This window comes from Lissotriton helveticus, chromosome 12 (assembly GCF_964261635.1).
Source record: "Lissotriton helveticus chromosome 12, aLisHel1.1, whole genome shotgun sequence".
NCBI lineage: Eukaryota > Metazoa > Chordata > Amphibia > Caudata > Salamandridae > Lissotriton > Lissotriton helveticus.
Genome location: NC_136073.1, coordinates 650216391 through 650233684, shown reverse-complemented (window position 1 = coordinate 650233684; position 17294 = coordinate 650216391). Strand labels below are relative to the sequence as shown.

The 17294-nt window shown below is 44.7% G+C and overlaps 1 protein-coding gene across 2 annotated transcripts in view; it reads right to left on the bottom strand.

The window, feature by feature from the left end:
* The window catches only part of MLKL (mixed lineage kinase domain like pseudokinase), an 888605-nt gene that overhangs the window by 509504 nt on the left and 361807 nt on the right, over positions 1 to 17294 (bottom strand). The gene's annotated exons all lie outside the window — the stretch shown is intronic.

Sequence of the window (17294 nt, the reverse complement as noted above, 5' to 3'; positions counted from 1 at the left end):
TGCAGTGGAAGGTCTGAGTTACCTTTACTGGGCTACTTCTTTGGGTGGGATGTACATCATGACAACGCGGGCTTTTACACCATGCTGCCATTATGACGCATCCATTACAACGCAAGTCGTTACAACGACTTGCGCTGTAGGCGCTGGATTTTGGAATAGTATGATTTACTATTCCAACTCCAGCCTACGCAACAGTAGGGAAGGTGTTGGAATAGTAAATCTACTATTCCTTAGTATCTCGCGCCATCCAGCACAAGTTGTTGTAACGTAATGGCAGCGTGGTGTAAAGCCCGCGTTGTCATGGCTGTCTCCCCTTTGGGTGGCACAATCAGTGCTGCAAGCCCATTAGTGGTACAGAAGGGGGTGGTAATGGACGGAGCATCTGAACCAATCAAACACTCACACCCACCCATTGGAACATCTTGCCGGACGATATCCGTGCTTGCACCAATTTCTTAGCGATACAAAAGGGGATGATGGACGGAGTGTTTGAACAAATCAAACACTCACCCCCAGTCAACTGATCTGGGTTTAATCCATCACCGTTCTTTAGCCCACTCTGCCACCCCAGTTCAGACATGGCTATGTGCAAATCAGTCTGACCCTGTGCCTCATGGGAACAGTCCAGCCCGAACTGCCAAGCCATGCCTTCCCTGGACCGGAAACAAGCTTCCGAGGACCGGTTTCTGGCATTACAGCCGTCTTCAGCCCGGCTTGCTTGAATCCAGTGGCAATGTGAGCAAGGGACTCACGTCTGAGCATACCCTGCCACACTTATGGCGGCCAAAAGCAGTACAGAAGGGGGTGGTAATGGACGGAGCATCTGAACCAATCAAACACTCACACCCAGTCAAAAGATCTGGGTTTAATCCATCACCGTTCTTTAGCCCACTCTGCCACCCCAGTTCAGACATGGCTATGTGCAAATCAGTCTGACCCTGTGCCTCATGGGAACAGTCCAGCCCGAACTGCCAAGCCATGCCTTCCCTGGACCGGAAACAAGCTTCCGAGGACCGGTTTCTGGCATTACAGCCGTCTTCAACCCGGCTTGCTTGAATCCAGTGGCAAAGTGAGCAAGGGACTCACGTCTGAGCATACCCTGCCACACTCATGGCGGCCAAAAGCGGTACAGAAGGGGGTGGTAATGGACGGAGCATTAGTATCATTTTATTTAGAGGCCCTGGCCCTCTCAGTGCACTTTAATAGGGGCTTACCAGTAAATCAAATATGCGAATTATGGAAACACCAAGACATAATAACAATTTACAACAGGAGCACTTGCACTTTAACACTGAACAGCAATGAGACGGTGTGAAGAGACAATAAACCAGCAAAAACATGTTCGAAACCGGGAGGTCGGAAAACAAAATGACAAGGGAAACGTGAAAAGATGCCAAGTCTAACACAGACTCTGTATCTCGCAATTCTTTTTAACCTAAAGCAGAAACAGTGAACTCGTTGAACCTTTAAGTCCCAGTCCCACTGAATAATCTTGGGGAATGCCCCTTTCAGCAGATTCAGCATGATGGACCAGATATCATTATCCTTCGCCCTTCTGGAATACCAAGGAATCGGACGTTGTTCCTTTGTTGTCGATTTTTATATTATCCTCAATTTTCCACATTACATCTGTCATCTGCGAGTCATGCAAATCTTGCTGATCCTTCAGCGATCTAACTTCGGTCTCCAACAATTCAGCACATTTCCCGACAGCAGAAATTCCATCTCCAATTTTAGTAACTTTTCTGATAGCGCCCTGCAGTTTTATAAAAGCCAAACGGACCTGATGACTATCGCTCTTTACTTCATCTTGCAATTGTTTTATAGATTGGTAAATGAGTGACAATGACTATTCCGTTGCATTGGCATTGGAGAGGTCATTTACATTACTTTCTTGGATAGGAGTTTGACCAACAGAGTTCAATCTGCTTGTCCCCTCGGGATACACTTGCTGTGTAGGAGAATAATTCAATTTCAATTTGCGAGCGATAGTCTCTTCAGAGGTCCCTCCAAGGCCACAATGTATCCCCCTCTTTTTATGTGCTCCTCCGGAGCACAGTTGTTTAGTTGTTGTGACAGGCTCACCCAACATGATACCACTGCTAGAGTCTGAAACAATATCTCAACAATAAAGAGCTGCTGAGATTAGAAAGCTCCGAATCATCTGTCAAAGAAAAAATCTTTTCTCTAATGTCCAGGGACCCGCGAGCTGTATGTACAGCCCCTTTACCCATTCCAAACAGTGTCAGTCAGTCAAAATACTTTATTCAATTTTGAATAAAATCATAACAAGACATACATTCCATACACATTAAAATGTAAAAATACATTTACAGAGGTTATTTGAAGTAGATTCATATTAAAAATGGTTAGAATACATTTTCAAAGGTTATTTCAAATACATTCAGTAAAAACTGTTGATGAGGGAATTTGTGCAAAAAGGCAAAGTACCACATACAAAATGTCAATGTAAGCTGCAGGAGGTGAGCAGTCGTTAGATACTGTCTACATTCCAAACAGTGAACTACTTAACCCCATCAGGGATTTCTGCATATCAGCTGGGGGAGTGTTCAAGGCATTATTATCAGCAGATTTATCAGCGGAAGCAGCCCAGCTCGACCCCTCATTCCATGCTTGGCCCCCCGGCGATGGATTAACTACATCAGGTCTCCCATCCAATACATCCCCTGTACGTTCCAGCAAAGCATTCTACAGGCATTTGTTAGGAGTTTACTGGGGGCATTCATGATTACTTTCACTGCCTTCTTCAAGATTTTCATTGCCCCTGCTGCTTCAACAGTTTTGATGCTGAGGCATTGTAACTATGTTGCAATCCTCCTTGTGTCCATCCAGTAGGCTCCCCACTACCAACACAGGAAACATTCCCATGATTGAAGGCTGAGACGCACCACTGACTGGGAGGGGGTTCTACCACGATATATGTTGCAGGGGTTTCTTTGAATCTTTTCTTTACTGAGGCACCCAGTGCCTCCTGCATTTTCTTCCGGGAGTCTTTCCTGATCCCTCGGTGGGCAGGAGCTGAGCCAGCAGCAGCCCGCGTTTTCCCAGTTTTGAGCCCTCTGCCGAGCATACTTCATGCATTGTGACACCACACCAGAGAGCAGCTGGAAAAGTGGAGAAAGTGACATGCCGACCAGACAGTCCGTAGAGCTTGAACCACACTCTCCTGTTACACCATCAAAATATCAGCTTGCAAGCAATGTATTTCAGTCCACCCATTCATGCCAGATGGTTTTCACTACTGCTCAAGTGTCAGGGTAATCAAATTTCCACTCGGAGGTGAGATTGAGGAGAGTAACGGGCGAGGTAACTACACAGAAGTCATTGTGAATCCACATCCTAATGAGATGAAGACAGTCTGGAGTTTGTTTGGATCCACAACTAAGCTTGACTCTGCCCATACCCATAGGTGGAACCATATCTGCTTGATGAACCCTACTGAAAAAAAAATTCATTGATGATTTGGAAGATAGAAGAGCAGTTATTGAAGAGAGAACAAAGATGGAAAGAGATATTGGGAAAGATAAATGGGGAAAGGAGATCTGGGAACACATGCGAAGTTGAATTTTGACTGGAAACATCGAGGGAACTTGTGCATGCACAGAAGGGTAGATGTGGCACACAATAAGTTTATGGGAGGCAGCAAGTGCGATTATGCATTCAAGTTGGGAGGTAATACAGAACAGATACTTGGAGGGAAGGATCCAGGTATCCCTGGTCCTTTATTTTGCATCTTCTTCCTCATAATATATACATTCAGATTGCACAACCCTTTAAATATGTATTCTCTTATATATTTACTGAATCTTTGCTAATTGATTGGATTGTGACTGACTAAACTAGCTAATTAAACCCTTATGGTTTGGACAGCATTCTCGGTCATCTCTGTAGAGCCAAAATTGGTTTCACTGGGATTGTAATGTGTTGCTGGTGTTAGCTCCCTCTTCATACTTCAAGTCGACAATAAAAGGTCCATATGACCAGTGGGGGATTCTCTTTAATGATTACAGCAAGAAATTGCAACAAAGAAGTGCTTTTGCTTCACTTGGTGTAAATCCATTCAGTAGATTTTGAGAAAGTAGCATTAGAAAAGTGTCTTGGGTTGGCTTGAAATTCATAGGATCTGTCAATTAAAGTTCAAGATATCTCGACCGCTGACTTCGCTGATTTGTATGTTCAAATAAATTTATAAACAGCATTAGAATTCTTTAAATGTCACATTTAAATCATTGTTATGGGGACACCACAATACAAAATATTATAACCTATACGTTTACTAGAAAAAACACTGTTAAATTTATGATTACATATCCTAAAAAAGATGTTACATTTTGAAAAACATTTGAAATTCACTGAAAAAGTCAGTTCAGGAGAAGTAATGGTTACAATACATACACTATTATAATGAGGTACTGGGTTTTTCAGAACCGGTACCGAACTGGTAACCCAGCGGTGTCAGGGTACCCCCAAAGACCTCGAGTACTTTCCTGATTCAGACCACAGAAACTCAGAGTCTTCTAGGTGAAGTCAAGGATCGATTTTATTGGCTGCAACCAAGTAACAGGTCCTAGAAGTACAACACACGGGATGTATATTCTCAGGAGACTGCTCAATCTTACAAAACCAGGCTTCTCTTTTTATACAAAATATTGTGCTTCAGGCAAACATTCTTGGCTTTACAGTATACCATTCAAATATTCTTACTACAAAGGAAAAGCAGAGTCATGATGACAGCCCACATTTCTGTTTGTCCAGCCCACAACAAATTACCCGGCAAGGCCCAACATTTCATCAGATATCGGTGGACCCCCCATAAAAACGGGCACCTCCCCATCATAAAGCAAGTGAGAGAGAAAAGAGCAGGGACAGGTGTGAGCAAGATTCGGCAGGGTGTGTGTGCGATGAAAAGGGTTTATGGCTGTTGTGCCTTGATGCTATCTCATTCGGCCACTGGGAGAGGAACTGACCAAACAGGTTCGGCCTGGGGCAATGGTTTCAGCTTGTTCAGGTCAGAGAAAAGTCAATCAAGGTGTACGTGTCCTTTGATATCGAATTTAGCTGTATTAGAAGCCTATGTGAGGGCAACCCACAAAATGGCTGCCGTACACAAAATGGAAGCCAAGGGTTCAGAACGCAAATGACGATTTCGAGGTGAAATCGTCACTCGAATATGACGAAATTGCTTGTACATAGTGTACTAGTCATTTTCGGTCTTTTGATATAAAATCGTCATGCTATGATGAAGTTTTATTCACGAGTCCAGAATTTTCAGAACTACAAACCCTCCTTTTGCCCTTACATAGGCAATTTAACCTAATCTCATGCTAATCTGAGTCCAGGTCTATATTCCTAAAGTCATTGAGATGTTGCTGTAACATCATTCTATTACTTAGTTCGTCTTTTGATACAGGTTTCCTTACACATGATGTAGCACAAAGGCCACATATTGAAGGAGCACACTGCACGCACAGACAGAACAGGGAAAGAATGGCTAAGACCATCCCAATGACCATCAGAATTTTCCATCCCCAGCCGGATATCAGTTCCCAGAACCATCCCATTAATGACCAATCTCCTTTATCTACATGAATAGATTCGGAAATCTTATGCAGTTTAGAGATGGCCTGGTACACTGTTGGAGCGTTATCTGGAATGAAAACACAGCAACTCGATTGGATCAATCTACATACCCCACCTCGGTCTGCAAGTATGACATCTAATGCGACCCTGTTCTGAAGGGTCATAAGTCGATCCGACTGGAGCTCAGCAGTCAACTTACTAAGGGCACCAGCAGTTTCAATCACGGTGGATTCAACCACCCTTGTCAATTGCCTTATGTTCCTGCTGTTAGCCATCGGTCCCCAGAATGGCAGAAAACCCATTACGAAGTCCCCAAATTCTTGTCCTGCAGTGTCTTCTTTGCTCAAGACACCTCTAACTATCCTTGTCTTGTGGTAATCTGCCGCTGCTGTGTAGGTGGGAGGCAACAGGAAGGAAACAAAACATGTGCCAGAGAAATCAGGCGGCAACCATGTATAGGCTCTATCATGGCAGATAAAATAGGTACCCTTATCTGCTAGAAACGGAGGGGAAGTCTGAGATGCAAAAACATATGTTTCAGTGCAAATGCTTTTCCCTAGCTGAGCTCTGGGATTCTTGCCAATACCTTGCAGACACAGGTGACCCTGATGGGGTACAATCCAAATCGGGGAAGATCTCTGAGCCTGCTGTTTCTCACTCAGAGTAGCTCCATATCCGGTCACGTTCCATCCTATGTATACTAGTGTCTCATCTCTTGGGATAGTCTCATAAGAAATATCTTCCTTAATCATGTCTACTATACCCTTAACTAGAGCACTATTCTTAGGATTGTCTGTTACAGAACGTAGGGGGTAGACTTCATGAGCATATATGAACATTGTTCTGTATGCCCACACAGAACCATTGTGGCTGAAAGGCAGGACCAGATAAGGGATACCTTTATCCGTTGTGTGAAGCATAAGACCACACACCCAACAGTTAGTTGTGTTCATTACAAGTTGGTGTTGGTGCAAAAGCTGAACAAAGGAGTTATTAATAAACTCTAATCTCCTAGCTGATTCGTGTTCAGGAAGGGGTTGAAAAGAGTGTGGGGAAACAGTAGAAGGAGGAGGTATGGGCGGTGTAGTGGGTGCAAATGTTACTCGAAAAGAGAATAAAACATAACTTATTAAAAATATCATCACACTGAATAACATGAAAATGCACAATATCAAAAAGCTTTTCTTTGTCATTATTTTACAAATCTTGTGTTTAAAGTTCATTTCCTTGGCAGGTCTCTCCATCTCGAAAAACTCCATCCTCTCTAAAGTGCTGCCCGCGATGGGAGGTTGTTTCTGCTAAGGAATGCTTCTGTCAGTCTAGGGCAACTCCCTTGGACCAACCAGAACTGCCGACCTAATGTCGTCAGCTGCACCCCAAAGACTTTGGGCAATCGCGGCCCTAGCAGCGGAACCCGGATGGCGGTTCGAAAAACAAAAATAAGCAAGTTTCTCAGATGGGAGAGCTCCACTTTCAAAAATAGTACTTGGAGGAAAAAAAACTTTTATTTGTCCATAGGTCTCGGCCTCAAATTGTATCTTTGCTTTCCAGGTATGGTATGATCTCGGAAAAGGAGTTCAGGCTCTGTAGTGTCCAATGGAACTGACGGCGATACAGCTGGTTGCAAAATGTTGTCGCTCTCTTTTTCAGTAAGTGTTCCCTTTACACGTGCATCACTGAAAGGCAGAAAACGTGGCACAGTTTCAGTCTCTGAGTCGGCGACACCCTCCTGGACCCACCGGTCATATGGCAGAGGCAGAGGGATAGGCTTGCAGTGGATCCCGTGGATCCAGTTTTTCTTCCCCTCCACTCGAACAGCTGATCTTGTGGAAAGAAGAACGAGGTGCGGTCCGGTCCACCTTGGCTGGTCGTTCTTGGTTCGCTGGAAATTCTTCACAAGAATCCAAGATCCAGGGTCGATCTGATGACCTGGAGTTTCAGAGACCGGAGGCAGGGTGTCATGGACCTGTTGATGCAAAACACGCAATTTAGCCGTCAATTCGTACAAATAGTCAAACAAAACAGGGTGTTCTATTTCACTGAACTTAGTGGGCCTTGGCACTCCCCATATGTTGGCCGGGCGGCCAAAAACTATCTCATAAGGACTAAGTCCCACTCGCGAATGCACAGTCATTCTGGTGGATAGGAGTGCTAACGGGAGAGCGTCAGGCCATTTAAGACCTGTGCTTGCTTGAATTTTGGCCAATTTCAACTTAAGCGTGCCATTGTAACATTCTACTAATCCAGCTGATTGGGGGTGATTTGCAGCGTGGAACTTTTGCTGAATGCCTAGCCCTTCACATACTTTTTTCATCACTCGACCCACAAATTCACTTCCATTGTCACTCCAGACCATTCTAGGCATTCCGAACCTGGGGAAGAACTCTTTCACCAGGGCTTTCGCTGTGGATAAGGCAGTGTTGTCTTTTAGGGGGTTGGCTTCCACCCATCTTGAAAAGGCACAAACAACAACAAGTACGTATTTTAAATTGTTGCACCTCTCCATATGGATGAAATCTAGCTGCAAAACCTCGAACAGATACGTAGGAGGTGCAAAATGACCAGCTGGAGTTGGGGTTCCCCTACCAGGATTGTGTTTCAGACACACCATGCAAATCTTGACAACATTCTCTGCACACTTAGGAATTCCTGCATTTTGCCATACTGGAGCCAACAACTTACAGATCCCTTTCACACTGATGTGAGCCATTCCATGAGCCATTGTAACCACTGCAAGCACATATGCATCGGGTAACAACCATCTCTGATGCTCTGACAATTCAACCCAACAACCATTTGCATCCATTCTACCCGTACTTTCTCTCCACATGCTCAACTCTTTCTCTGTAGCCTCAGCTTGAATAGACTTCACACTCTCTATCGAGTCTTCACACATTCCAACGTCACCAACCCATCTTGCAGGGCCTGCAACATACATTCGGCTCATTACATTCCTTGCAGTTTCTTTCGCGATTTCGTCAGCAAATGCATTTCCACGACCAACATCATCAGTCACCTTCTTGTGAGCACTACATTTCACAATCGCCATTTGCAGAGGCAAGGTCAGTGATTCCAGAAGCTCATTCACCAACTGACCATGCTGGATCTTAGCTCCATGCTAAGTCAGGAACCCACGTTCTTTCCACAATCGTCCAAAACTGTGAGCCACTCACAACGCATACTGGTTGTCGGTGTACTTGGTCACTTTCATTCCTTTCGACAACACACATGCTCTTGTAAGTGCAATCAATTCTGCTGCTTGAGCTGAATTATGTGGGATACGTGCACCTTCAACAATTGTATGCAAAGTCGTGACAGCATATGCTGCAGTCGTATCACCATTCGGGAGCTTGAAGCATAAACCATCCACCCACAATGTACCATCACATTCAGCAAGAGGAGTGTCCTGGAGATCTATTCTCCCTTTCGTTTCTTCTTCTGTTCTAAGAAAACAATCATGCTGTTCTGAAGAATCTAATTCCTCTACAATTGGCAACAACGTAGCTGGGTTTAACGTGTTACATCTTTTTATGTGCACATGACTTGCTAACAAGGTTAATTCGTAACCTGACAATCGAGCACTAGTTAAGTGCTGTGTCTTGGTTCTGTTTAACAACGTGTCCACTGCATGTGGAACCATTACGACTAACATATTATTCATCACTAGACCAGCAGACTGTCGAATAGAAACAGCTGCTGCCGCTGTTGCTCTTAAACAACTCGGCAATGCTTTAGCTACCGGGTCCAAAGTCGACGAAAAATATGCACATGGACGCTGCTTGTCTCCAAACAACTGAGTCAAAACTGACAATGCACAACCTTGTTTCTCATGGACGTACAATGTAAAGGGCTTACTGTAGTTGGGGGTACCCAACACAGGAGCCGAACATAATGCTGTGCGCAATTCAGAAAAACTTTTCTGACACTCTTCAGACCAAGGAACAGGATTGGGTGTATCTTTACACGTTAATGCCACCAAAGGTTTGGCTAATAACGAAAAATTTGGTATCCATTGCCTGCAATATGATGTAATGCCCAAGAAAGCACGCACTTCTCTCTGTGTTCTTGGCACACTCAATTTCGCAATTGCCTGAATTCTTTCTGGGGTCAGTTTCCTTCCCTCCTTCGATAAGAGATGACCTAAGTAGGTCACTTCTTGTCGACAATATTGCAATTTGGAAAGGGACACTTTGTGATGCAAGTCGCACAAATTACGCAACGAAGACAACGTGGCTTCTTTACAGGTTACCTCAGTATCTGCAGCAATAAGTAAATCATCAACATACTGAATGAGGGTAGCACCTTCAGGTAAAACAATTGTATCAAGCTGTGTCTTTAGAGCTTGACTATATATTGATGGACTTTCACAGTAGCCCTGGGGAGCGCGTTTAAAGCGGAAGCTGCGACCTCCTAAACTGAAACCAAAAATATCCCTACTCTCCTCAGCAATCGGGATGCTGAAGAAAGCATTCTTCAAGTCAATCACCGAAAACCATGTTGCAGAAGCTGGAATCATAGTCAATAGGGCAGTAATGTCGGGGACAACTGGAAATTGTGGTACAACTATTTTATTGACCTCTCTAAGATCAATCACAAATCTGTAAACAGGTGGCTGGGAAGGATCAGTTCGTTTTAAAACAGGCAGAACAGGGCTATTGCAAACGTTGCCTCTTGTCTCTTCAATGACTTCTTTTTCAATTAGATCGTAAACTATCGCTAGCAAAGCTTTTTCACCTTCACTAGAAATTCTATATTGGGGAATGCGTGGCATTTTAACATTGGCTTTCAATGTTACAACATATGGCGGTATTTCCAAAAGACCTACATCATTAGGACCAGTAGCCCAAAGAATATTAGGGAGAGATGACAATTCTGTTGGAAGTTTGTCTCTTGAAAAATACATTGGAGAAACCACTTTCTTACCTAAAGTAAGTTGTACTCCTGAAGGAGAACAGTACAAAGTTGCATACAATCTTTTTAACAGATCTAATCCCAACAGGTTTTCACCACAACCTGTTGTCAGAATAAGGGGTGCTTCTAATTCACAAGGACCAACAGAAAGAGACATAGGGCTAGAAATCGGGTTCCTAACCGGGGCGCCAGAAAAACCTACAGAAACATTCGTTTCGCCAGACAAAGGTGCGCCAGGGAGTTTGGAGTGCATAATAGAACTCTTTGTAGCACCAGTATCCAACAGAAAAGGCTCTGACACACCTGATGTAATCACCTCGACGTATGGTCCACTCTGATCTACTGGAACTGAAACAACTCCCTCTCTTTGTCTATGGCTGTCCTAGCAATAATTACCTTCCCAATGCTCATCTTCTGTATAGTAATCATTAGTAAAGGACTGAGCTGTCCTACCAGATGCGTTATTCTGCTGATCGAACCTATTCATAGAATTTTGAGGTGGAAGGGGACGTGCGTTCTGGGGGACGTTTCCACGTCCTCTACCTCTAGGCGCTTGCTGAACACCTCTACCTCTTGTGTTTGAAACACCATTCGCGCGCTGTAACAGAATAGGGCAGCTATACTTGGAATCTTTCCCCATAGAGGCTGTGGAACAACGTTCCCAAACAACATGTCTATGTCTGCTAAATTCATGATACATGACCCAGCAGTCTGTGACAACTCTTTGTAATACCCTGCGGGATTTTTACGGGGATCAGGCAAAGTCTGTTTAAGGGCCAAAACTTCAGCTCGCTTCCAAGGAACATGTACCCACACACGCTGAAAATGTGCTGGCACAAGTGGTGGAACATTACCAGGACCAGCGGCCACTTCCTCCTTCCAAACCGGAGGAACTTCTCTCATGGGGTACTGTCGCGCCTTTTTCCTACCGGATGCGTCACGCTCAAATAGTGATCGAGAAGTGCCCCCCTTACTCCGATATGACAACAATGTCTCAACCGCTCTCTCGACATCGGGACCTAAGATCATGCCCTCTGCGAACTCGAACCGCACACGACACAACTTGGGCGGGTTGTATTCGAGATCATTGTCTTCCAAATCTTCACAGAGAAAAACGCACATTTGTTCAAAAACATATCTCTGCTTCGGTGCTTCCCATTGACGGAAGACTTCCATGACAGACTCTACATCATACCTTACAGCGTCGATAACCCATTTATGCGCTAAACGATTCAGTAAATCTCTCTCTCGATAGTCAGGCAGTTGACTCCGCAACTGTCTTCCTTCCATGTTAGGGGTCGTATTAGGCGACCCAAAGAAAGGTGAGAAAAGATTAGTAACAGTGTTGGCCATTCTCTGTCGAACGGAAGGAGAAACTGACGGAAGAACGGGCGGAAAAACAGGGTGAGATAAAGCAGGGGCAGAGGCAATAGCAGAGGGATCATTAGGAGAAATAGAAGGTGCACTAGGCGAAGTCGTAGAAAGCACAGGTGAAGCAGATGTGATCGGTGGGCCTTGAGGAGGCTGCACCAGAGGGGCAGAAACCAGCTGAAGAGTAGCTGGTGGGTGCTGTGGAGGAGCAGGAGGCAATGCAATCACAGGTTGCGCAACTAAAGGTTGCGGAGGTGCAGTAGCATTTTGCGCATAGGGGGTGGCGAACTTAACAAATGCGACATTAACGGATCTTTTTCAAGCTCTTTTGCTGCATCTTGCTGAAGAGGCGGCAAAACTGGATAGCATTTATCTATTACCATTTTACGTTGCCTGTGCAACTGCTCACTCATCTGTTCTTCTTCATTGTCTTTAAACTGCATAGCAGCTTGCATTATCGAAATACCCCTTTCTCTCTTATTTTTCTTTGCTAATTTAATTTCCTTATGTTTGGCTTCCTTACGCCATAGGCGGAAAGAGCCAAACATCGCCGGCCGGGCTTTCTTCTTAAAAAGTTTAACTTCGAGGTTATCTAAGATTTCTGTATCAAAGCTACACTATTGGGGCAATTTTAAAACACCATCTTTTCTGGTGTATTTGATCCACACTTCATTATATGTGATGGGGCCTACTCCATGTTTAACATACAATTCATAAGTTGGAGTTCCAATCGGAGGAACCGGACAAGAGTCCTCCAATCGGGAATCCCTATTATTACAACCAAGACAAAACAAATTTCCAAGTCTGCTAAGACCAGGCATCTTCGCTCTCTAGTCTAGCTTCAAACTTCAAAGGATTATCGATTACGATATTTCTCGTGAATACACGAGTCCTTCGGTTTTGGCACTTGCAAGTTCCAACAAAGTGATCCCAAGGGGATACCCAAACTAAGACCAACTAAGGACTGGGAGACGCTCCACTTATACTTAACTGAGATATCGATGACGTCACCAGAAGACTCGTCTTATCGTTTCGCTCTACCAAACTTCAAGGGTCCAAATCAGGGCGATAGCTAGGGCAGCAGTCCTTTGTAGCCGTCGGGAAGCGGGGAACCTCGCAGCAAAGACTTTCGGACCACGTCGACATGCAGGGGTCGATGAAGTGGTTGGCCTTCTTCCAGAATTTTCACACGAAGCTCCTCACGAACCTCTGGCTGGACCGGTACCGCTGGTATCGCCCCGTGTTGGGCGCCAACTGAGGTACTGGGTTTTTCAGAACCGGTACCGAACCGGTAACCCAGCGGTGTCAGGGTACACCCAAAGACCTCGAGTACTTTCCTGATTCAGACCACAGAAACTCAGAGTCTTCTAGGTGAAGTCAAGGATCGATTTTATTGGCTGCAACCAAGTAACAGGTCCTAGAAGTACAACACACGGGATATATATTCTCAGGAGACTGCTCAATCTTACAAAACCAGGCTTCTCTTTTTATACAAAATATTGTGCTTCAGGCAAACATTCTTGGCTTTACAGTATACCATTCAAATATTCTCACTACAAAGGAAAAGCAGAGTCATGATGACAGCCCACATTTCTGTTTGTCCAGCCCACAACAAATTACCCGGCAAGGCCCAACATTTCATCAGATATCGGTGGACCGCCCATAAAAACGGGCACCTCCCCATCATAAAGCAAGTGAGAGAGAAAAGAGCAGGGACAGGTGTGAGCAAGATTCGGCAGGGTGTGTGTGCGATGAAAAGGGTTTATGGCTGTTGTGCCTTGATGCCATCTCATTCGGCCACTGGGAGAGGAACTGACCAAACAGGTTCGGCCTGGGGCAATGGTTTCAGCTTGTTCAGGTCAGAGAAAAGTCAATCAAGGTGTACGTGTCCTTTGATATCGAATTTAGCTGTATTAGAAGCCTATGTGAGGGCAACCCACAAAAAGACTGACGTACACAAAATGGAAGCCAAGGGTTCAGAACGCAAATGACGATTTCGAGGTGAAATCGTCACTCGAATATGACGAAATTGCTTGTACATAGTGTACTAGCCATTTTCGGTCTTTTGATATAAAAATCGTCATGCTATGATGAAGTTTTATTCACGAGTCCAGAATTTTCAGACCTACAATAACATGTTAAAAAAAACTAGGAGATTCACTGTAGGCCAGTTAAAGTGGAGTTATGCTTAGAACGCTTATGACTTACATGAAACACCCCAGAAATTCACTGAAGAAAACAGTTACAGTGGAGTTATGGTTACAAAACAAAATCTAAAAACCACTGAATTTTGTTAGTTATGGTAAGTTTACCATTAATTGGTGCCCTCATCTTACTTTTGTGAGTTCACATAGGGCAGTGGTTCCCAAACTGTGCGCCGCGGCACCCCGGTGTGCCGTAATGAGGTGCCAGGGGCACCGCGCGCACACTGTGGGAAATTGCTACTAACGGCCCTCAGCCGTCTGTCATTCGGCGGGCACGGCTTGGATGGGAGTGAGACACACAACGTGAAACTGAGAGAGAACGCAAATAAGAAGGAGAGAGAGAGACGGAAAATAAAAAGACAAAGGCACCAAGAGATAGGTAAGTGTGACAGAGAGAGAGGCAACAACACAGAAAACCAGAGAGAACAGGACAAAAATAAGGAGTGTGAGAGAAAGTCTTCGAAGAGAACATAGAGCACTAATTTCTGGAGTTTTAAATAGCGCAAATTTGACCCAAAGGCATCAGAGCGCTTCACAAATTTTGCATAGCAGTAGTTAAAGGGTTTACAGATTAAGGTAGACATAGAGATCAAAACAATGGCGGTACGTGACCAAGACATAAGACGGCATGATTATCAGTATCAATATGTTTGTTATGCTGTGAGGCAAGACTTGAAGATATGTTTAAGAATTGTGCTGATTTGTTTCCTTGGACAGAGAAAATCAAGTAAAATCTAAGTAAACAATAAATGATAAACAATACATTAAATTGTACAGATACGTAGTTTTGCATACAATGCAGGTCATGAGAACGTGAACCTCAGTTTGGATCCTGATTTAAAATATAAAAAGTTTTTTAAAAAAAATAGAATTGTGGACACTCGGGCGCTGTGGAGGACATGAGCCTGTTTGTTAGAAGAGCGCCTAGCTCCCTCCTGAAAGGGGGGTGCTAATGGGGGGGGTCGTAAATCTGTAAGAACGAAGGTCCATCGTGCTGAAAATGTCTAGGGGTGGGGGAGGGGGGGTTAGGGGTGTTAGGGTGGGGGAGGGGCTGGCTCTCCCTGACATCTTTCCTTCTGCTCTGAGGTGGGATCAGAAGTCACCTCTCATGTGACCTCAGCATCCCAGGACATGGTGTACAATGATGCGGTGCTTCAAATAACCCGGTGGCTGCCCACTGGGGCCCTGTGGGTTAATATAAGACTTTTACATTGGATCTGTGCCGCTGCTGGCACAAATCCTGCAGCTCTGGTGAAACAGCCTTTGTGGCACGTGAAGGGCACCCTCACTGCATAATTCTGCATCATCACCCGAAGCTGATTTGTTAGATTTCAAGGCCCTGTAGGCGGGGGCTTCCGTCACCCAAGATCACGGCTCTACCTCAACGAGCTCTGTGATCCTTTGGTAAATAGGGGGCCTTTCCAGAGAAGCACAGGAAGCTGGCTGGAGGACTGAGCACCCACCCACCCTGACCACCCACAGCAAGGTGTGCCACCTGATCACCCACTACAAGGTGTGCCACCTGAACACCCACTGCAAAGTGTGCCACCTGAACACCCACTGCAAAGTGTGCCACCTGAACACCCACTGCAAAGTGTGCCACCTAAACACCCACAGCAAGGTGTGCCACCTAAACACCCACAGCAAGGTGTGCCACCTAAACACCCACAGCAAGGTGTGCCACCTAAACACCCACTGCAAAGTACACCACCTGACCACTGACCACCCACAGCAAGGTGCTCCACCTGACCACCCACAGCAAGGTGCATCACCTGACCAATGACCACCCACAGCAAGGTGCACCACCTGACCACCCGCTGCAAGTGGATGAGATTAATAATTCAAGCATTCCAACCATCATTGCGACCCAATTACTTTAAGGAAGACAACAGGAAGTACTCCCGAGGTCGGGCTTACATCCCCTCCACCCCCCCAACGGGAAAACAAATGGTGGGGAGCCACGGCCAACTGCTGATTAGGTCAAGGGAGCCACAAGTCAAAAAAGTTTGGGAACCCCTGACATAGGGCATTATGAGATCACAGATTATATGTTATATGATATCACTGATGACATTTCAAGTGACATCAATGAACTATATTTATATTTGTATATATGCAGATTAAATGCATATATGAAGACTCAGAGAGTGTACTATGTTTTATGGTACCATTGTTAAAACTTCCCCGACACTCAATAGTAAGAAATAGATAGCATATTATATTCTGCACATCTGCTTGTATGGTTTTTACCATGCATCTTCTTGTGTGTATTTGTTTTAACAATAGGTAATGAACAAAAACCAGGATGCAAGAGGTTATATTTGTGCAGCAATGTAAGATCACACCCAAGAAACCTCATGACTACTAGGAGATTTGTTTCTCTCTGTAAAGTAATTATTACATGCAATCTGTGGGACATTACGCGTGTTTTTCTTGTATCACGTGTGAGAAGTTAGCCTGGCATATGTTGTCCACTGTTCTAGTGATCACCTTGCACCAGTCTAAACGACCCTTATGATGGTGGTTGTAAAGTCAACCTTATAGATCAGCTATCCTAGTGGTAGCATGGACCAGCAGTCTTAGGCTAAAACTTCAGAGAACATGTGAAGCCAGCTGTTTTACCATATATAATCCCTTGAATACCAAATGAAAGGACACCACACAAGGTATATATCAAATATATATGTATTTATTACTAGCACAACCCCTCTACACTCTTTATGAGGTCAGAGTTCGAGATACGTTACAAGTTACTCATTTAGCATACTCTAAGTTGCTCAAATACAATTCTGCCCTAGGGGCCTCATGAACCATATACTAAGTAAGTGGTATAAGGACCACTTCAGGAATAGTGAATAGACCTAGGGAATCGCTGGGGCTACACTACAGAACCAAAGGTTAGGGAGTAGGAGACCCACGGGAGATGCGTGCAGTGTGGGAACACAGTCGCGAGTTACAATAGAGTTATAATGGGAACGTAAAAGTTACAAAGTAGTAGATTAAGGACACTTCCAGGTGGACTACGGTAAAACCCATTTAAACTAGGCCACTTCGAGAGTCAACACCCAAGGGAGTACCGGAGTACTCGAGTTACCTCACCCAGGGAAGCCGGGTGCATAGGTGTTCTTTCGGTCGGGTTTTGTCGCTGTTTCCTATGGAGAGCTGCAAAGAAGTGCTGCAGGCGACCAGGAGAAAAGTGTCCAGCTG